This window comes from Molothrus aeneus, chromosome 4 (assembly GCF_037042795.1).
Source record: "Molothrus aeneus isolate 106 chromosome 4, BPBGC_Maene_1.0, whole genome shotgun sequence".
Lineage (NCBI taxonomy): Eukaryota > Metazoa > Chordata > Aves > Passeriformes > Icteridae > Molothrus > Molothrus aeneus.
Genome location: NC_089649.1, coordinates 22,045,094 through 22,068,741, shown reverse-complemented (window position 1 = coordinate 22,068,741; position 23,648 = coordinate 22,045,094). Strand labels below are relative to the sequence as shown.

Here is a 23,648-nt window from a genome sequence, read left to right as displayed (position 1 = left end):
GACTGACACATCTTTCCCAATTTCATAAGAACTACAACTGGTTTTATAAATCACCTGCTTTTTTCTACATGTTCATTTGAAATTGTGAGAGTTGGGAGGAAATAAGAGCACAGGCAGGTGATTCATGTGCTTCTCCAAAATGTATTTACTAGTGGGGCCTCTCTTAATTTGTAAAGTCTAAATTCTCATGCAGTATCATCCTTACATATAAAACTGACTCTTCAGACAGTCTGCAGACTTCCATGGAAACTAAAAAACTGCCCAAATTAGCCACCATACCTAGCTCTCAAACACCTTTTATGCCACATATATGTGGACGACATGAAATTACTACTCTCAAAACAAAGTATGATTTGCTTTCCTAGTTCAGGCTTTTTATCTCTGAAAGTTATTTAGGCCTTGTAAACTTACTTCTACAGCTGGCTACTCCAGCAGAAACAGTAAGCTAAGGCTTTCTTCTCATGTGACTCAAAATAAATAAGTAAAAAATGCAAATACTCATCAACCAAAGCCTTGGACAGGATGCCCTGAAGAGTTCAGTGTGTTTTCTCTTTTCAGTTTTAGATGCTTTTAATGATGGAAGGTTTGTTGCTGCAGTTTAGGAGATCAGTTCACAGTATGATACATCTTATCATGGGGAGGTTCTGCTGCTTTTCCAGAGAGGGTTGGTTGAGGCTTTTTCCTTCCAATGTAGGGCCACTTATTTCTTAGTTATATATCAAAAGTGACTGACCCATGAGAACAAGGAGGAGTACACTGCCAAGAGAGGTGAAAAGAGCTTTGGATTAAACCACAGGAAAACTATATTGAGAAGGATGTGGTTTTCAGGCCCGATACCCAAGATGATAGCATGGAGAAATCCACTACCAGTTTCACTGGCATTTCATTGAAGCCATTCACAGCAGTAGCACAGACACTCACTGCCTTTGGGAGGTTCATTTCCTAGTGAGGACCTTCTGTGGCTGTGCATCATGTGTTGAGTCAGATTCTTTTTAAAATACCAGCAGCAAACCATCCATCTCATCACATGTGGGGATCAGGATATGGCATGATGACTAAGGGCTGAGGTTCAGGTCCAAGTGTTCAGTCTATAAAGCTGTGTTCAGTCTTAACTGAAGGGTTCCTTTGAAAGATTTTGGCTACACAGCATTCAGATCACAAAGTTTAAAAAAATACTCATCCCAGTAAGAAGGCCTACCCAGACTAATATGACTGAGTCCATGGCTTTTTTCCCCCTTGGTTAAAAACTAGCCTTTAAAACTTATAATATTTTGATGAAAATAAATTACTTTTGTTCTACCAGTATAAGCATACACACAAATACACACACACAGATTTTCATTTGTTGGTTTCAAATGTCATTACCTATGAGTTATTCTATGATATGAATAAAAGCTCATTACTCTGACAAGCTGGATCAAAATCTAAATGTGTGAGGGAAGATTGTACCTTTAGCTTTACTAAAGCTCCTTGCTAGGCTGACTTTATTTGGGTAAGGAACCAATCATAAAAGTAAAGTTAATGGAGCTTGCACGTGTTTGACCCAATGAACCTGAAACCAATTTTTATAGGGGTTTTGTCATGTGCTGCCTGATCTTACAATGAGAACCTGCACATGGTTCTTCAACATGCAGTTGTCCTAACAAGGTGGGAGCCACACAGCCCCTCACAGCGATGTATCTACCACAACTACCACTGCCACAGCATCTGCAGCACCCAGCTGCTGAGCCAGGGCTGGCTTCGGGCCAGATGTCTCACACTGTGGCAAAACAGAACTGTGCCTGGTACAGAAGCTAAAGGCTTCCTCAAAAGGCCACATAATTTAGCAATCTCTGTGCTGACACATCAGATCAGAGCAATAGCTCAGTTTGTCCATATTCCTGTGTCCAATAAAAGGTATTTGCTTTTTATTAATTTTTAAATGCATTGCTTTTTAATTTCATTGGGATGTCTCCTGTCTTTTATTATGTAAAAGGTTAAATGGAAGAATTCAATTTGCTTCTTCTTTTTATATGTATTATTTTATTTTCTGTTTTCTGTCTCCTCTTATTGAAGTCCTCTCTAACCATCCCCCAAATTTTAAGTTGCTTGTTCCTCATGGAGATGGTTCCATATTTTATCACCCACCTATTCATGCTGCACCTTTTTATCAGCTGAGGTGTCCTGATGCAAAAGCAGTGTTCTTGGAGGGATGTGACACTCACTGACAGTCACTTTCAGAAATCAGCTGTATCTCTTATTTGGAGTCAAATGTCTTATTCACTTTTTTCACTGCCAGAAGATTACTTTGATTAGTTCAAGATGAAAAGAAGGATACTTCTTGTACTCAGATTTATTTCAACATTCTGGAAATATACCAGGATTTTGTATTTGACAATGTGGACTTGCCAAAAATACTTTAACCTGCATGCTTTTATCAAGTTTAGCAAACCTTTTTCAGTTTAGCTCAATTCTTTCTGATTTAAACTAATTTAAATAATTACTTTTACTTTCCCTGAAGTCAGTTTTTCCTGCAAAGGCTAACATACATAAAACCACTTTGAGAAGTAGCTTATTACTGCCTTCCTGGTGGCAGGAACAGGATGTCTCACAAATCTCCATTTCTCCTTTCCCTCAATTTGCCAAAGAACGAGCTGCAAGAGGACAGATGATTGGGTGCAGAGGGGAGGAGTACATGAAGAGAGCTGCAATTACCCTCAAAAAATTATTTTAATCATTTCACACTATTTTTTCAGGGCTTTTATAACTGAGAAAAATTATACTAATGACTGCATAAAAATAATGATAATACTTTTATACCATGAAGTGTTCTCAGCAATTAAGTTACACTAGAGTCTCTTGATACAGTATCTTTTCAGTACATAATTTCATATTTCAGAAGTTCCTTTCAGCACAGTTTGGATCTCAGCCTCCAAGCTATTCTCCCAAGCAATAAACGGACAAAGACATAGATTTATTAACCCCACTCCCAGCCCAAAAGCATATCTGATGGATTTGGAAAGTATCTTGTACATTCAAGATAGGTATCTGCCAAAATAAATGCTACTGTAATGCTTGCTGAAGGTATTTTTCTCCCCTCTTTACTCATTACCAATTTCCAGTTGAAATAACTTTTCTTTCTGAGAAGAACTTGTTCCTGTGTTTACAACTACATTGCTCTGTAAGTTTATCTGCAAAGCAGGTCACCCTGAGGAACTACAGTGGCACACTCATCTTAGGTACCCAGCTCTCCAGGGAAGCTACCTCCATTATATACAGCCACTGTTCATAACTTTCCTATCATTACAGGTACACAAAGACCACAGAAGCCAACCAAACCCATGGAAAGTAAATGCATTTTGTGACTTCAATGTCATCAAGAGCCCAGCAAGCAGACTTGGCAGCAACATAATTCTTAGCGTTAGTTACAGATTTATCACAAGCACATGATAAGAAAAAAATCACTCCAAAAAAACCAAAACAAAGAAAAGATACTCAAAGTCAATCAAATTTCACTCCCATTGCTACTAAATTCTGTGTGTTACAACACAAGACAAGTCAAACCTCAGAGCAGTCCCCAATGTGATGTGGATACAACATGACTGAGGCTGGTATGATGAGCTTGAAGCCAAGTAGGAGCTTGCATAGTCCACTGACAAACAGAATTTTCAAATAGTAATTTCACTATCACTTCTGCAATATCATCAAAAATAAATCTAAATCTGAAGACACTAGACTTCTACAATATCCCTCCTTTTGGAGGAGCATATTGTTTCCTTGCTTGGTTTTTTTTTTTTTTTTTTAGCTAAAATGCATATTAAGACATTTAAAAAACCCTTTGGCTTTGCCACTTTAAATAAGTAGACAGCTTCTTTAGCCCTTCCTATTCCTTCACCTGTCCTCAGTTACAGAGCACAGCTGCTTGAAGGCTTAAGATTTTTTTTGTGAAGTAAAAGTTCATGATAATCTCATTAAATCCTTTCTAACACTTTCCAGTTCATACAGGATTTCCTTCACCAGGGCGAGTGGAACAAGGATTGGCTGCTTAAGCAATCTCTGTGCAAAAAAAAAAGTCACCCAAACCCCTCCTCACAGAGGAGGGTGCAGGGGAACCAAAGCTCAGCCCCAACCAAGGGGTTGGAACAAATCCAGAAATGCAGCAGCTCTTTGCTGTTTCTCTCTGCAGCTCAGAAACCACATTTGAAGTGTAATCCCTGATTTCTTTTGCATGTAAAACAAACCATGTGCTCAGCAAGCTCCTCTACCTGTAAATCATTCTGTTTAAATGTCCAAAGTTCCTCTCTCTGCTAGCCTGGGAAGTACTCACTGCAAAGGAGCTGTGTTCTCAGGGAGAGGCTTCCTGACAAGGCTGGCTGCTCAGACATCGGTGCCATTCCCAAGAACAGGAGACAAACCTCCCCAGGGTGAATGGACAGTGTGAAAAAAAAAAAAAAACAACAAACAAAAAGAGGCCTGTTTTATAGATATGCCTTTTATCAGATCATACAAGCCATGTTGTGGGTGTTCTGACAGCATTTCCAAGGAGAGGGGCCTCCCCAGAGCTGCCTTGGGTGCTAAGCACATGTGACTGAGGCACTGGGAGCAAGAAAACCTGTGACATCCTAAACAGCTCTAAGAGGAGATGAGAACAATTTTTAGGCTGCTTTAGAGAAACCTCTGTAGCATCAACTACTTATAACAAAATGGTCAGTTTTCATTTCACTGCATGCTGTCTCATCAATAGCAGTTTAATAGGATTTTTCCCTATTTACATGCACTTAAATGGCAAATGCACATTTCCTGCTCCAGCTGCCAAAAAATACTTTTTCAACCTGCCTGACTAAAACCACCCAAAACATGCAAAGCAAAATGTGTAAGACAGTTTAAGTTCTGTAGAAAAGGCTGGCCAGTTCAGGTATCTGGGTAACAAATATTTTTATAGGTCTTTCAGTGGCTCAAATCCAGGACAGCTCTGCAGTGATTTATTTCTCCAACAGCTTCTAGGGTGGCCTATGTAAAATTAGCTGGTAATCACAAACCAGGCCCCCAGTGGGCACGTTCCACACCCAAAGCAGCAGTGACTGGTGCTCCCTTACTGAGGGTCACAGGAGAAAGAGCAAGGGCTGAGGAGGGAATGCTAGATATCTCATGCTGTCAGGAAGAATGAAGCTGAGCATCAGAGCATTATGCTAGAACTTTTCAGGATCAAAGCACGGTTCATCTTTTCTAAGCCATAAATGTGTAACTTTTTATGATTGCCCTGCTAGTACTCTGAATAAGCATTAAGTACAGTTTCTAAGAGTCATAGAGAATTTGTCATGCTAAAACCTACTCCCTTAAGAGCACACTGCTGTTTGCAGTCTGAGTTGCTACAGCAGTTCAGAGGTTTTTAACTGAAAATTGTCCCTATATCTCAGTGCAGGAGGGAACAAATACTAACAGCACAACCTGTGCATTGACCCTTGAGGAAACTTCTGATGCTGAGACTTCACTGATTAGGACTTTCTACATAATCACAGCACCTTATTTATGATAGAATTGGTTGCACATCCCCATGCACTGGAAGTCTGCAAGTCTTGCCACCACCTTCTCTGCTGCAGGGCCCCATCTGGGCACGGCCCTGGCCTGCAGGCTCCAGCTCCATCCATAGAACAAACATCCAAACACATCGCAAATTCTTTTTTCCTGCCTCCAATGCAACTCCAGACACCTCAGCCAAAGCATCCAGCCAAGACAGAGGTTAAAGCATAGTGCTGATAAGTTTTGTTTGACTGAGATGATTCAGCAGCACCCACATGGTCACCTCATGTGTGGAGCAACTCTGGTGTCATCACTGTCTCTCAATGACTTAAACCATCACCAAGCTGTAGGAATTCTCATACTCTGATGAAAGATGGAAATCAATGGGAGACTCCCAAATCTTACACGACAGCAGCTGCTTTTCTTCAACTATTTCCCACTATCTTTAAGAGAAGTGATTCAGACAGATGTTACAGTTTTATGCTCTCAATTTCTATTATATTCACTTAGAATAAGTTCCTCATATCTAGGTTCAGTTTGATCATGTTTTTCATTCATTTTGGCTGATCTATTTTTGATATATTCTCTGGATGCACCTCCTTAAAATGTGTCATTTAGTTCCCTGGCTGTAGATTATATGTTAATCCCAGTACTTGCCAATATTCAGATGGAAAATAAAAACTAGACACTAGAAGTCACATGCTTATTTAAAACATGTAGCTGGACAGTATCAATATGACACAAGGATAGTAGATGAAAATTAACCTGCAATTCTGTAATATCATCAAATAAATCGACCTGCTAATGAAAGGAAGCACATTTCCATAAGAATTCGAGTGGTATCCAAGTAACAATTCCATGAAGATACATTTTCAATTAAAGAATTACAATAGACTACACTTATTTTTTCTCTCTAATGTTAGGTTGTAATTCATTACTGTACAGGCAGCTGAATATTAACATACAGCTTCTGTTCTTTGTCTTGGTAGTAACTGGGAAATGTTTTCAAGGTCAAATACTTTTATTAAAAAAGATACCTACACACCAAATTTTAGAAATTATCTCTTTTCTATTATCTGGTTGCTTGTTTTTACTTATTTTAGCAAGTTAGAGAAATATTAACAAAATCTGTGAGAAACTCTGCCAAACTGATGAATGAAGAGGAGTGTACCCATTCATAACAAAAGCAGGTCTGTTTATTGCTATTCTGTACCCAAAAAAGGCTCATGTTCTAGAAGGCCACAAGATATGAAAAACAAACTCATAAGAAAGTAGAGCCATTTAGTGAGTCAGTGTTGGCAGGGGGCAGACAATTTATTAACTGTCCATTTATGGTGACAAGCTCCTAAGTGCAAGAGCATGAAAAGTAAATTCAACAAGATCTTTAATTGTCTTATGTGGTCACTTCATATTATATTCTCTCACAACATATCACGCACTAATGTTCCTATTTAATCAAATTGCAAACAAAATGCATGAAATTCTAAAGATTATTTTCCATATGCCACTACATATCCGTCAATAAATACATTCCTGAGTTTTGGTCAGATGGCACTGATGCCTGAGAGGACAGGAACAGTACACTGTATTGTTAAATCCCCCACTAAGGCTTAACTTCAGTAATTCAGCTTTCAGTACAAATTCTAAAATTCAGTAGTAACTGAATTTAAAACTCAAAAAAACCCACCTCTACCCTTAGAATATGTGAAAAATGTTTTTTCTTGAGCTTGACAGGAAAATGAAAATAAGGGAGGGATGGAGGAGAGAATCAAGATACTGTTCCCATTACACAGTATCTGTGGAGGGATTATTTCAAGTTAGAAAGCTACCAAGAAATGGAAAAAAAAAATTCTTACATGTTGAACAGTAGTTCCTGCTTCCCATGAAAGCCATCTGTTCTGTGTATGTACATGGTTTGAAAGACATTCCCAGGATTGTGTCAAGCCAAAGGAATCCCCACTAGAGTTACAGAAATATAAACTCCCTTCACAGTGGCAGGAGAGCGCTGAAATGCAGCTCTGAGGACGTGTACAGCTCCACCCGCCTCAGGACCATAACAGTCCTGCTGGCATTCCAGGCATTATGTGGGATTTTCCCATCTGATATTGGGTTATGAGAACTGCAGCTTTAGCAGGGATAACATTGCAGTACTTTGAATGAGAAATTCTTCAGATGAGTCTAAGGCAAGAGCTCCGCTCTTCTCTATAGCGAAATGGCATCATCACCCTTTCTCCCATTTGCAGCTGACATGAAAAATGCCTGGAAAATATTTCTGAAATAGGATTAATTCCATAAGACAGTTTTTGCCATTACTAATTTTAATGGGAGTGGGACATGGCACAGTTAGAACAATATACTTGCTCCACATTCATTTCCAAACTCTGGAAACGGGCGTTGAAAACAGAAGTCCAACAATTAATACTTGTATAAGAAGGACAATCCTTCCTGTGGGCCTGGCATTTTTGCAATCCCTTGTCTACTACTCAACTGAGTTCAAATTGCAATTATTTTTCCTAGGGAGCAATTAAATACTGCTACCAATGTTAAGCATAAACACAACTCTAACTACAAGCAACGCTCAGATGACTTGCTCAGGTTCAAGGGTTCACTGCACATGAATATCCATAAATACCACTGACAGCCTTAGCAGTATAATGAACTTTGCAGCAACTCATGCAGGCAGGCTACACAATAAAAGAACATAATGCTTCAACCCTAAAGCAAGAAAGAAACCTGCAGAAGCAATTCTGAGCTAATCTTACAGCTGAAACAGCATGTTCAAGGACTATTTAAGAAATAGTCCAATCTCGTTTGTGAAATGTTCATGTGTGTATTGTTTTTTAAATCATTGGGTGGAATCAAAGAGTAGAACTGAAGGAAACATGAACTTTATGTAAAGATGGTCAGTTCCACTGATTTATCACGCCAATTAGCAATGTTTTCTTACCTCCATTAACTTAAACATGCAACATTACAAGTTAAACACCCTGGGCTTTTTAAGGCGTCACATAATATTTTATCTTTAAAGTGCTTACATTTTTTTCTCGCAAACACTGGCCACAGTATCACACAGCCTCCTATAAGCAGATATTTCTGGCACCTCTTTAAATGCATGCCTTGCTCCCAGCTCAAAAATCAGATCTGTGTTAAAGAAACACTCTGTTTGAAATCTAGGGAATACATTTAAATCATTGGTTTTGTTTAACTTCACTATCTTCTGAGTTGCCAAGATGCTGCTCCTCTACTTCTATGGAGCTGCAGCACAAATAACAGAGGAAGCTGCTATGCAGATCTGCATACTTGGTAAATGCTCCTAGCAAAAGCAAGCACATTGAAAATACAGTATATTTTCAACCAGCTCCAGGTTTTAGGAATGCTAAGGGTTGATTAAAATTACTTTTAAAAAGACTTATGAACTGGGAAGACGTATGGGGCTTAAGTCAATGATGGTTTTCCATGTACAAACATTAACGACTATGTTCCTTCCTATCTTCTTGAGCTTGACCTGGTAAGGAACTTTTTCAAGATGCATTTTGCTACTTTTCAAGTCACACAGAAAGCTATCATGTCCATTTCTCTCTTCTGAAATGTTATCACTCCTTACCAAACTCGTTACAAAATTAGAGTGAACAGCCTGAGACCTCCTCCATCTATTTCACAGACAAGTCAGCTGGGCTTAGTTTAAACAGCCTTCAACAGCAGCTTACAGCAAGATATCTGAGCTTACACCAAAGCAGATGAGGAGCACTCAGCAGTCTTCCCACCTCTCTTCAGGCAGTAATCATCAGCAGATAAGCAGTAATGGATTAAGACCAGCACATCTGTTCCAGCAGCAAGCATCTGTCTGTATTCTACTTTATCAATCTACAGAGCTGCAGTTCCTCACTGTAAGGGAGCTCAGTGTTATTATCTATGATGTTTATCAGGCAAACTGACAATTTTCAGTGCTGCAAGCCCCAAATACAAGCTAGGATGCCAATAACAACAATTTTATTACTAATTTTCTTTCTTATATTTAACATTAGATGAGCAGCCTGCTAAAGTTAATAGACCCTTTTGATCTTGACTCAGTTTACATATTGATTGGTGATCATACACCAAACCTCCAGAAGCATTTGCTATGGTCTGACCAGCTTTATTAACATCTACTCACACATAAATACCATGGCATGTAAGTAAAAAAATTACTTATTTCCTGTGTAATCCTGTCATGGGGAATGTCTGTCACGTTTGTCAGATTGATCATGATGAAAGACAGCTTTTTTCAATGTCAGCTTTTCTTTTTTTCCTCTGTTGAGGAGGTGCTTCTGCACAGATCCAGAAAGCTGCTTCAGCCACCAACCAACCTGAACCAGAGATGCTAATGCTTTTTTTTGGCCACAACAGGCCTCACCTTCATGCAGAAACACCCAAAAGTCATGTTATTTTTGCAACTGACTCCTCTCTGCCATGATGGGGAGAAATTCTGTCTTTAGCAAGAGGATGGATGCACACCTCTCTGAGAGCCCACCAGAAGAGAATGTACAGGGAAGGAAGGGATAACAGTTCACTAGCACATCTGGCCTACCCATGAGCACACAGACTTTTAGGAGAGAGAAAACTGGGGTCTAGATAACAAACTGAGTGACTCAGCCCCTGCCGATCACTAATTTTAAGTGAAGAATGAGTTTGTAATTCCAGAAAAAACAAATCAATACTGTGGCTGTGCTGTCTGCATTTTCTGTCTCCAGTGATTGCCACTTCAGTGCTTCAAGTTTCAAGGGGTGGTTTTGGCAGTCCTTTTAACATATCACCTTACAATTGGTCCTGGTCTCCTTAAAACCTCTGCAAGGGGTTTTCCCCAGATAGATGGAGCAGTTACCACGAGCCTGTTCAGTGGCTGCAGTAACATGACATCAACAGCTTAGTCCCATCTTTTCTTTCTTGTTCTCCAGAGCTACCCAGCCATACTCACAAATACCTTTGTAAAGGAGGATCTGAGTGAGGTATTTATCATTGGTGTAGGGTTAAAAAGCCCTCTAACCCTGCTAGGACATAGGCTATTGTAGAGAAGGTGGTGCTACCTGCTTCCTTCACACCTCTGTGTTTGGAGAAGTTTATTACATAAAGCTGAAAATGACAAAATGACATGTAGCTGTTTGAATATCCCAAGTCCTTCTCCAGTAACGAAAGGGCTGTGAAACCAGTGATAGTATTTTGCTTCAGGGCTAATATGTGACAATTATTAAAACGATAGACTGACATGGTGCTTTATGCATGGATGCAATGAATTTATTTGCACAGGATGCAAATACTGTCTCAAAGCTAGGGGCAAGCAGAGAGCTATCTCAAAGGAACAGAAAGAGCTGGCTAGGGAAGTGGATTCGCAGTGTGAAAGATGAGCCATCCACTGGCCAAATGTGGTCACTCTCAGTGGCCAGTCTTTGTGACCTCAAATCCCAGCCAAATATCACACAGAGGATAATCCTACAATAACACAAACATATACAATAAGCTCACTAATGTATACAATAAGCTCCCAGAAGTAACTAATCCTGCTTTTAAATAACTAACTAAATGAATGAATAGATAAATATTCAACTTGTTAAAGTCAGGCACAATGAATAAGTGTCGTTTCTCAAAACTGTTACCAAATCAAGATGTTATTTCCATGTTTCCTTAGAGGCAATTGTTTACCTTTTAAAAAGCATTTAAAAATTTTAAAAATTATTTTAAAAGTTTTAAAAAGTATTTAAAAATAGGAGTCCAAGTATTAAAGCATAGTCACTATAATGTTTAAACATTTTACTGCAACAAAGGATATTTAATTTCCAGGGTACAGGCGCTGACAGACTGCCTATAGCAAAAAAAAAAAAAAAAGAAAAAAAAAAAAAGAAAAAAAGAGTATACTAAATAACTCCCTGGACAAAAATTATATACACTGAGAATTTGGATTCAAAACCTTGGCAGTTTCAGATACTCATTACTCCATGAGCCAAACAACTCCAAAATGTGTAGTTCTTGTTCAAAAGCTCCTATGTTGCATAATTGAGCATCATGATTCATTAACTTGGTAGTCTTGATTGCAATTCTTGATAAATGGACCCATAAAGGCCTTGACAACTCTGAGGGGGTTTTTTTGGTATTTTTTCTCCAAAAACATTACTGAAGCAGGTAATGATAAATTTAAGGAAGCCACCTAACAATACCTTAAACAGTTTAAATCTCCAGTAAGACTTTAGGACCGTCAGACCTTAAAAAAGGTCTTAAACCTTAAAAAAGATGACAAATAAAAGTCAATAGCTAGCAGCATTAGAGATTCAACTCAATATCCTCACAGATACTCAAAAAGGCATGAGCTTTCACATCTAGGTCCTATCAAGAATCAACTCCAAGCAAAAATCAACGTGAAATACTGGTCTTGACTGAAAATATAAGTCACGGAGGTTGGCACTGGACACCATGTATAAAGGAATATTAACATTCAAATGGTCAAAGAAATCTTGCAACAAAGAGTTGAGTTTCTGCAGTAGAAGTCTCTGCAACAGTTGCCCAAATGGATTCATCCTGGTAACACTTGAGAACATTGTTTCTTGTCAACAGTACAGTATCTACAGTGCCACTGTATTTGCCAGCTCCAAATAATCATTTTTTTGGCTGTGGAGTAGAAAAGAAATCATCTAAATTCATAATGTACAATGTGATTTGTCACATTTACTGGCTACCTAATGTCCATCTGTTGGGCCCGTATCTATGACAAATAACTTGGTCAGTAAATGTAGAAGTTAAATGGAGAAGTTATCAGTTTTTATTTTCTAAAGTAATTTATAGAATTTTTAATGCAGCTTCTTCATTCCCTATACTACTGTATGACTTTTTCCTACTGCTCAATCTTTTTTACCCTACCACTTACTTGTTCAGCTACTGATCTCCTATATGATATCCAGCTGATACATTTTTTTCCTCTGAACTGCTGAATTTACAAGACAGGAAAAAACAGAATTTCTTTCATATCCATGTTCTAGATGGTGAGAGGAAAAATTGTTTCCTAAAAAAGTTTTGGATGATTCACAGCATCCCTTTGTACATTATGAGCCTCAATTTAAAAATTGTTATTCACAATCCACATATGAGACACAAGTGGTTCAATTAAATGGGACCATTTGACAGCATTAGCTGCTTGCTTTCACATCAGCAAAGCTGGAGTCTCTGCAGCAAACACCTATAAAACAAAGCAATGGACTTAGCATTTCAAGGCATCTGAGCAAGGACAGAATCATGTTTCAGATGTGGAATTCCACCTTCTCAGAAGGCATTTCATCCTCTCTGGCATGAGTGATTTTTATTCAGTTTCTAGCATGTATGCAATCCTTTCCAAGATTCCAAAACAGTCTTTACAATTGAATTGCTATTCTGCTATTGCTGATGTTCAGCAGAGGGAGAAGGATCACTTTGGGAGACACTCAGGTTTTGCCACACTAAAACTTGGACAGAAATTCCTATATAAGATGATTCACATTCAGAGTTGGATTTTCACAGATTAAGTGCTGCATTTTAGGAGTTTCTGCCTCTAGTCTACAGAGTAATACAGAGCAAATGTGTTCATAATTTCCTGTGGCAATCTAGCAGTAACTAGGTCTGGAACCAAAAAGATCTGAACTAAACCATGAAACCTGAGACTCAAGAGGACTAGAGATACTGCCAGAGCCACATCAGTTATTATCTTTTGTGTATATTACAGACATCCCTCCAAAACCCAGTACCATAACTTGAATTGTGACTCTGTTAATTAACACCCCATATCCATAATAGTCACAATCAGGAGAACTTTGTACAGAAACCATGGAATTACCTGGGAATCCTTCACCTAAAGCCAGGAAGACAGAAATCCAATTAACTCCCCAAATAAGAGAGCTCTTCACATGTCTCAGGAGTTGTTTCAGCTCTCCCATTGTTTTCATTTGGACTCACAAACAAACAGTGCTCAGCAAAACCTTGAAGCTATCACTATTCCAGGAAATGTGCTAATAAGCCAGAAGAGTGGGGAGGCCCAGACACAGCTTTGAAGTTACCCCTTTACACAACAGCATCTTAATTACCAAGAAAAGGAAAGGCACTGGAGTCATACTTGCAATAGACACCATCTGAAAGGGCTAGATGCTGCTGAGCTGATCCCTAGTTGTTATGTTCAATGACAAGTTAGAGGAAAGATCCCTTTGGACCTCCTGAACTTTTCAGGATTTCAGCTTTTTGTTTTTTTCCCCTGCTACTGTACATGGAGATATTTTTCTGCTTTAAACATCTTCAGTCTTGTACCTTAAAGATACAATTTATAAGAGAAAATTCTAAGAATGTCTGTGATGCAGGCAAACCCTTGGATGCATTTCTAGTTTCTGAAAAGTTTGGGGATTCCTTTTCACTGTCTGCAGAAGTCCTTCCTAGTATGATGCTCATCCAATGCCAGGAAAGACACCTTCAATTTCCTCTCCCTTGCCACATAGGCATTGCAGAGCACCCATATGGCAAATAGCAGCAAGACAGCTTATGATTGTGTTCATTTTATGTTTTCAGTCTGTTTTAATAATAAAAGCCATAGCTTTAGATAATGTCTTAAAAACACAGATGATTTGAACAAAAGAGTTTCTTGTTTTCTTTTTTTTTCCCCTGCCGGTCTGAGTTTTCAAACTTCTCCCTAATTCGATGAGGATTAGAAACTTTATTTTGCTTTATTGCATTAAAACAGTTTGCTGTGACCATTTGAGTGTGGACAGTAGGAATATTTGACAAAGAGCAAGGACTGTGGGGCTAATTATGAGGTTACAAATGCTGGCAGCTCTGGGCATCCATTCAGAGCACTGCAGGGGAATGCTGACAAGTTTGCCATCTTATCCTTCAATTTCCCACTGAAAATGCTAGTTCACTGACATCTATTAAAAAAAAAAATCTTTCAAATGGAACTTTATAACACATTCTTCACTGCAATTTCAGGACCTTATCTCCTGCATGTGAGCTGACTTCTTGGGTATGAGGATCCCAAACAGATGACTTGAGTGTTTTAAGACATTAACTATTCACACTGAACCAACTGCAGGAACAAAGGAAGGACCTCAGGGACACTTGGAATGGGTAGGAAAGGATGAAACACATCCTACATTGCTGGCATCTCACGGTTTCCAAGTTCTCTGGACGTACAACAGGGATACTCACACCTATCTATGGCACTATAAACACATCACAGGAAAATGAGCTGGATGCGTGGTTTCAGCACACAATGCAAGTAACCACATCAATAGAGCAGGGAAAAAAATATCTGCAACAGGAGAGTCCTGGGGATCCGTGGAATTGCTGAGAAGTAGTAGTAGATCACTGAAGAAGTGATCTTTTGTGCCACCCTTTTCAAATAAACATAAAGGAGCCACGAGTGCCACTATCAGTTCCCGAGTGACCTCATCTGAACACAGAAGGAATAATAATGTAATTAACTACTATAAAACATTTTTTTTCCCTTTTAGATTCTAGGGAATCGTGTGCGTTCATATTACTACAAAAGTTTGACAGACTCCTTCAGCAACCTATCAATAGTTAAATTTTGGCCAAAATTGGGATTCTGATTTCTGCTAGGCTCTAGCTTGCCTCCTGTGTATGCACAAGAGAAAAAAGAAAAAAGTATAAAAAGGGAACTATATAATTTTCCCCTTGAACAGCAGCCAGCAGAAGTGAGCTGTCAGGCCACTGGACAAGATGAGCACTTGATGTGAAATGTCCTCCAGGCCACAAGAAGCCTTTGTCATCTCTCCTTCACCTTTGTATCCCTTTAAAATGTTTGTAAAACAAATCCTGTGTTTTGTTCCGGCTCCTGTGACTTTCTGTCCTGTGCTCTGGAATGTGAAGAGAAGCTAGACAAAACACCAGGGAGGCACTTGGAGAAGGAGGGGACCTTCAAAGCCATGCAGCCTCCTCAAGGACGAGGCTTGCAATCCACTTCTGTATTCACAGAAGTTGGCATGAAAAACTTCAATAATCATAATAAAACATACATTGAAACTGTCTGTGTTGAAGCAGAAATTTAAACTTCCAGCTCTTCATTCTGAAAGCTGTCCTCAGTCAGAGAGTGTTAAAAAGTTGACCCTTGCTCATATTGCCTGAACTGACTTAAGATAAACAATGCTTTTGGCACTGGATTTTGTTTGCTTGCTTGAAATTTTTGTCAGGGCCATGGAGATAAACGAGCAATGAATTGATAAAGCATTACAGTAATGTGTTTCAATGGTGAAATATTTTGGTTTTAACTTAAAGTAGGAAAAAGTTTTGAAATGTCTTCACAGATATGTTCTTTGTTTTAAAGGGGACACAAAAAAAAAAAAAAAGTACATTTCAAGATAAATGGCTTCTGTCTCGGGGAGTGTTAATGAGGTAAGACATTTCCAAAGAGCCTCAGAGTGACAATAGCACACGGACTGTGGTGGTTCCACAAGTGCAGAAGTGCCCCCAGCAGTGAACGCCCACTGAAGTGAAGCAAAGCACAGTCAGGAGGGAGGGAGGCAGAGAGGGGGAGAAAGAGGGAGGGAGAGAGAGAGAAAGGAAGAGGAGGGAAAAAAACCCCAAACTGTTGCAAGTTCATGCACCCCTATTACAAATTCATTTTAATTAAACAAAGAGATTATACAGACATTGCTGACAGGGATTATCAAAATAGAATGGCGCCACCTGCCCCTTGCAGCCCAATTAATTAGCAGAGAATCTGAGGTGCCAATTATCACAAAGGAATAAGAAAGGATCAGTAAACACAGCTCATGATGAACTTGAAAATTAACTCTTTCAGCTCACAGCTGAAGTCCCACAGCCTCATACAGTCCTGATGCTGCTACAGCCCTCCAAAAGCCCCACATTGAAAAAACACAACAGGCTTCTCCACATCCCTCTTTCCCATGGTTTTGTGAAGTATGACCATTCCTGCTCTTCAGGAAGTTCCCAGGGCACTTTTAAAATTTATGTCACTAAATTTACACAGCAGGAAAAGTCATTTAAGATTGAATAGATTCCTCAAAAGACAGACTTCTTACTGTGTTTTGAGGTACGTCAGGAAAATGTAGATCACTTCCCATGCCATACCAGACAGGTTTTAAGACAACAGGTCTAGAACAATTCCAGTTACTGATAGATAACAGATAAAAATTTTAATTTTCTAGGAAGTAGGCATTGCTCATAGGAGCTTGACTCCTTTTCTCCCTCCCCACATAAGAATCCTCTTTCAAGCTCTTGGGAGGATACCTCCAGAAGTAAAGGAATGCAAGAAGGAAGGCTCAGCAGCAGGAGCTATCTGCAATCTATTTTCCTGGGGAATCCAGAGCCTACCAGAGTAACCCAGAAATGAGACTTCAGGCTTTGGATCTATTCAATGTGAGCCATTACCAAAGGCACTACTGTGTCCAGTCTGCCTCAGCACTTGCACAGCTGGCTGGTGGTAGCCCTGGAGAGGGAAGAGTTACTGCCATTTGCCCTTCCCTGTATAAACCCCAGATCACTTCTAGAAGAACTTCCTCCTCCTTCTAGAAGGTTCAAAACTGTACCTGCCCGCAGTTATGGACTTGAAGCTGTGTCATAAAGAGGAATCAGTAAGTACCCCATGTGTGGGAGGCCTCAGGATTTTTTCCAGTTGTTGAAGGAAACACACTGAGGAATGACACCTTCAACTTCCCCTCCTCAGAAGAGTGATTTGCTGCCTTTCGGGGCAGGCAGTGCTATCATGTCTTATGCAATCTTGTAATCACAGCTTAACCTTACTTCATGGCTTCCTGGAGGTCATAAAAACAAATGAACAATGAGATGCAAAGCTATGGAAGCAAGAAGAGGTAACAGCTTCATTTTTAATTCTTTTTTTTTTCCTGCGAAATAGAATTTCTTTTAGGGAATGTTTGCCTTTCCACTACGCTTATGCTCATTTTAAAGTTACACTGACAGCTACTCTAAGTATTATACAGAGTGATAAATTTATAACTTGTAGAGCTAAGCAACTCAATACAAAAAGGGTGGATGAATCCTCAGTTATCTCAGTGTAAATTTTGTGGTTTTCTGTTGTCTTTGCTGGATTTGAGTGTCACATCTGCAATTAAACCCCACTTGTGTCTGTGCAATTTCTTCTCTATTGTATTTGAAACAGAAAAAAAAAGGTGGTTTACATGACAAACCATGTCATTAAATACCAGTTAGACAAAAACTGTATTGACTCAAATGGGGAAAAAATGAATCTCAGAAGTTTGGGTTTTACTGTCAACATTGTTCAATACTCCTGTAAATAAATATGAGAAGGGGGTGCTACAAGCGTGGAGTGAAGCACCTGTACTGCAACTGGATTTAAATTAATCATGCTACTGATGTTGCATGATATATAATTGCACTCCCATATCTATCTTGAGGACTGCAAAACAAAGTCCGAATACTTCAACAATGCAAACTGTGAAATACAACAAGTTTAATAAGCAAATTTGCTTGCAATGCCAAGCTCCTCTTCTTTTCTAAAGTGCCTGCTGGATCGTTACTCAATGGCTTTATTGTTTTGGGATCAGAAAGCGAGGACTTCAGCTCTACAATGCACAGTTTGTCACCCTTTGGATAAAGGAGCTGTGAACCAGAGCAGCGGGACATACTTGCATTTAACGCAGTGTGCTCTGAAGAGTGGAGCACATGCTGGCAGGACTTGAAAGCCCTGAATCGCCAGCCAGCTCCTCCAGTTAAATTGGTGAGACCTCCACATACCTGTGGGGTGTGAAAAGGCCCTGGTGCTCATCATTCTGCATTAGGATTGAGTTCATCTTATCAAATGGGCCTTTGAGCATATTGTGGAGTAATTTACCAACCGAAAAAATCATAACGATTTTCCACTTCATTTACCTCAACAGTAGCTACGTAATGTCAATAGTTTTAAACATTTAATTAGACACACCACGTGTTTTATGCTCTACTAATTACACAAAATTGTGCTCAATAATTTTCTTCCCATTGAAACAAACCTTAAGCAGCTGTTAAAACACTAATTAGGTGAATGCCTCCACGCTGTGCGTTTGGCTTGGTTCCAAGCACATTCCTCCCAGTGGTGAGCAGGGTTTTTCCAGTGTCCATGATGCAACCCTGAACACATGTCAATCTCTGCTGCACCACAGAACTGAGAGTGAACTCCAAACATTTATTTTGGCGCTCATCTTAGAAAACTAACATTATATATATAAAATGCAACAGTTCAGAAAGCTGTTCAATTATACTGGGCTCTTAGTTTTCTGTGCTTCCTTTTTTATCTCCTAAGAGCAGCTAAATTTGACACAGAGCTGGTCATTTGCAATCTCCTATGAAATCTGCACTTTTTATTACATTGGAGCTGCCTTACAGACGTGATCTCACAATAAAGTCAAATAAAAATGGATTGCTGAGCCTGGTACAAATAATGCCTTTAGTACTTAGATACTTTAGGGTTATTTTGTTCCTAAAATGTTTTAAAAAGTTATGTGAACCACAGTTATCCATGCTTACAGTGGCAAGGGCTGGGAAAATATTTTTTGTTTTTCAGTTTTACACAAGAAGATAATTCAGAGAGGTTTTATTTATTTTAAATATCCTTGAGAAAAAACAAGTCTTACCATTGACAAGTTTGGTGATCCTAATGGCATCCAGAATTGAGTCAGTACCTCTGAATGTCTCAAATGGCTTCACTGAGAGCTTTAACCCTGGCTGTAACTCCAGTAAAATCAAGTTCTCTTAATTAGTGACTAAGCTGTACAGCTGCAGGCCTCATCTTGGCATTCGTACAAGGACAGAGGCCTGGCAGAGGGGACCAGATTGCCAATTACAAGAACTGTCACAGTTCCTACCTCAGCAGTCCCCCAAACCTGCCCATGCCTCTATGAACTGGGATTTTGCTCTTGACCACATCCTGATGATGCCAGACTCAGGATTTGTTCCTGGAGAATTCCTATAAGAAGAAATTGCACATAATGGCCGTCCTCAGAAATCCACATGTATACTTTTCTGTAAATCTTTTTTTTTTTTAATTGGACCATAGTGAGTGTGCATAAATCAAAAATTAAAAAGAAAATAGGGGGCTTTTTTGCCTTTGACAAATTTTTAAGCGTTATTGCCTGAGTATGCTTGCTGCTTCTACAGCCAAGAAAGCGTGCTCTTTCTATTACAAATTAATGGATTGTTTATGTTCCTAGTTATCTCTGTTCTTCACAAATTATGTTAACGATACTTCTTTTTTAATCATTTCCAGTGATTGGTGATCTGGCTGACAATGGGTCTTCTAAAATACATTGCACCTGTGGACTTCTTTCTTTTTATGGAAAATTAGGATGGTCATGTCCTGGCTTCCTTTTCTAGTGCCATTAGGAGCTGCATCAGGTGTACTGTTGAGTGTTTTTTATTTTTTAACTTGCATGTTCTGAAGTCAGGAACATCACAAAAAAAAGACACAATTCTAATCCACATACCACATCACTGAAAACTGTAAGAACACATCTGCTTAAAAGACAAACCCAAAACATAAAGGATGTTAAATTTCCATAGTTCACATTGACCTCATGTACTTGTACAAATGGAAGACATATTTTCTTAAAAAAAAAGAAGAAAAAAGAATAAGAATTTGACATATTTAGTGTCTGTATATAAAATCAGACTTTTTTTTTTTCTGTCTTGTTATATTTTGTTGAAAAAATCGTGCCAGTGCAACCAGACCACACACAACCAAGAGGCACTTTGTGATTGGAAAGAGCATTTTTCTGTTTTTGGGAAGTTCCCAGTTTAGCCTGTTTCTTAATCCTTTTTCAGATAGCAATATACCTGTACACAGTGGGTAAAGGGAGTGTTGCCTTATATATCAAAAGTTCTCTTATCATTATAGTGCAAGGATTTCATATCCTCAGCGATTCATACCTCCTTGATGTTTCTCACAGGCATCTCCTTGAAGCACTGACTCTTTCTTAGTCCTCACAGTAGTCATCTGACTCCTCCAACTCCAGATCCCACCAATCCACTCTTTTGTACCACTAGTTCTTATTTGCTACAGGTATTGCCTGTTATCATCCAGCCTGCTCCTAATCCTTAGTGATAGGGTCCAGCTGCAACTCATTGGGGGATAGGATTACATTCTGCATTACCTTCATTTACCCATACTATGTCCCCCTGCAGGGAGGTATAGCTGAGACAAGGTTAATATGAGCTAAATAATATGAGCTAACAATCCCTTCACATAACAAAGAGAGTGTAAATCTTCATCAATTAATTATAACTAAGATATAAGATAGGAAAAAATGGAAGCTATATTAAATTTATCTGTGGATATAATTTAAAATTCTCTTCCCACACAAGACCCATAACACTTTTCCTAGTAACTATGGTGTCATTGAGTCTCACCATTAAATTCGTGAGTCCTAATGCAGAATTCCCTTCCTGAATTATTCCTTTTACAAATCAAAATAGCAAACTAGTGCTTGTTTTCCCACCTTGCAGGATAAAACATTCTCTAATTCCAACAGGCTGATCTAGGAAAATGTCATATAAACAAGCTGATTGGTGTCCAAGCATCATTACTGCAGGAAAAACAAATAAACAAACAAACCATAGACCTTTTTTGTGCTGTTAGAGATGAAAATGTAAGTCCTTTTCAAAAATAAGTTGGGGGGGTCTCAAACCTGTGAAAGGCAGGAATTAATCTAAGATGTATTTCCGATAAATATTCAAATGGGATGAGCATGGGCACTTGCCATGTATTTGGTATTTTAATTTAGTACATGCTAGCCACTGTGTTTTCTTCTGCTTTTGTGTGGACTTTTTCAATGTACAAGGACATTCTGTAAGGACAAGGATACTCTTATTTTTACATGCATAAAAAATTGTGAAGATTCACTCACTTAAGTCTTCTTCCGGAAGATGATAATGGAAATTACACTAGTGTGGAAGAATTACACTGCAGCATGTTGCTCTCTTCTGTAGCCAGTCATTAAGTTTGGAAAAGACTTCTAAGATCATTTGGTCCAGCCATTAACCCTGGATTGCCAAGGCCACCACTGAACTAGGTTGCTAAACGACACATTGACACATTTTTGAACACTTTTCAGGGATGTATATTCCATCACTTCTCTGGGCAGCCTGTTCCAGTGCTTGACCACCCAGTCAAGCCTGTTCCAGTGCCTGATCACTGAAGACATTTTTCTTCATGTCTATCCAATCTATACCTCTCCTGGCACAGCTTGAAGCCGTGTCCTCTTGTCCTATCATTTGTTACCTGGGAGAAGAGCCTGACCCCCACCTGGCTACAGCCTCCTTTCAGGTAGTTGTAGACAGTGATAAAGTCTCCCTTGAGCCTCCTCTTCTCCAAACCAATCACCCCCAGCTCCCTCATCTGCTCCACATCAGACTTGTGCCCCAGACCTTTCCCCAGCTCTGCTGCCCTTCTCTGGACTCACTCCAGCACCTCAATGTCCTTCTTGTCATGAGGGGCCCAAAACCGGACACAGGATTTGAGGTGCAGCCTCAGCAGAGGCAAGTCCTTTCTCAGGCTGATGGACTGTTCACTCATAGCAAAACCCCAGTGCATCTTTCCAACACTCTCATCTCACACCGTTTGAAGATGGGATTAGGATCAGATGATTTCCCAAGGTTCCTTCCAACCTGAATATTCTACGATGCCTGCAGAACACTGGCAATCACATCAGGTGGCCATAACCTCAGTACCTTTCACACACAGCTCATTTCCTATTTATTCCTTTTTCCTGCAGGAGTCAGTTGGACTCACCTGCCTCAGCCTGAGTATCAGAATTATTTCCTTTTTACTCATAACGTGCAGCAGAGTACAGGGTGCTACACGGTAATTTTCCCTTTCCAGCTTCCATATTTATTTCATCGAAACTTCCTTTATCAACCACATTCATGTTCTTAGAAATGTGTTCATTTCAATAAAAATGACTTACTGTTTTATGGAAGTTGAAGGCCAATGACCCAAATCCTATAAATCATTAAAAATATTTTCTGCCATAGAATCCTAAGTTGCTTTTTTCTCAGTAGCAGAGAAAGTATTTTACTATAAAAAGTTACATTTTTGCCCACACTAAAAATTCTGCATTAAAAATACACTAAATGAGGGACAGATGTTTAAAACAGCAGACCTACAATGAAGTATTAAATATTGCTGGCACAGTGCGCCCTTTGGTACAGTTTAGTCTCTTTTTGCAATAGGCATGTTTTCACAGCTGTAAAAGCACCAAAAATTACTGTCTTTGCTCCAATATTAATACAGCAATCTATTAAAAAATACACCAGACTGCTGAACAGATTAAACTATTGTTCATACATTCTATCATTAAAATAATTTGCTTTAAAAATTAATATTAATGTCAAATGTTTTGAAATTGGTTAAGAGGAATAGTGTCACTTTGAAGAATATATGGATTATGAATATATGAATTATATACAAAACCAAACAATTCTACCGTTTTCAAAATAAAAATGCAAGCCTCCAAGAAATCAAAGAAATCAAACCTGCTACTTGATGTTTTGCTCAATGACAAGCTGTCTGACCCACAGCAGCACAGAGGAGGTGGACGATCTTGTGCGAAATCACTCCAAACCTGCGCTGAAGATGCAGTGTAGGATTAAAGCCCTTTTCAACAGGTACTGGTGGTGCCTTAGAGCTATGGGAGAAAGTGAGACAGGTCATGGAAGAGCAGATTCTGTGCTCTAGGGGGTTTTTGTGTTAAAACATGATAAACATAAACAAGATGGGCAAAGAGATAACATATAGAGAGAATGATAATATTAAAATCTTTAGACCTAGTAACTGTGAGGATGAACTTGGTAACCCATAAACCACAGTAGGACATGTTCACCACTATACATAGGTTCTGCTACATTAAAGATTTAATTTCTGTATCCCAGGCTGGTGGCTCAGAGCTCCAAAATCAAACATCACAAGTTCACGCTCCTTGTGGAATGTTGTCTCAGTCTGTGCTTCATTTACTTGAGCACTAAACAATCTGTGATCATCATAGTCCTGATGAAGTGATGTCTACCTAAGTTTGCAACCTGTCTGGAATAAGAATAGTTCTGAGATGTGCATAGCTCAATTTGTTTTAGTCAATGCTACTTCAAATATCAGTTAGGAACATTAGTCCTTGTGACATGAA

The 23,648-nt window shown here is 39.1% G+C and overlaps 1 protein-coding gene across 1 annotated transcript in view; it reads right to left on the bottom strand.

Moving 5' to 3' along the window:
• Nucleotides 1–23,086, bottom strand: part of BMPR1B (bone morphogenetic protein receptor type 1B) — a 100,014-nt gene extending 76,928 nt beyond the window's left edge. Inside the window, exon 1 of the mRNA XM_066548978.1 lies at nucleotides 23,005–23,086. The gene's annotated coding sequence lies outside the window, so the exon portion shown is untranslated. The remainder of the gene's footprint in view (nucleotides 1–23,004) is intronic.
• Between the last annotated feature and the right edge of the window lie 562 nt (nucleotides 23,087–23,648).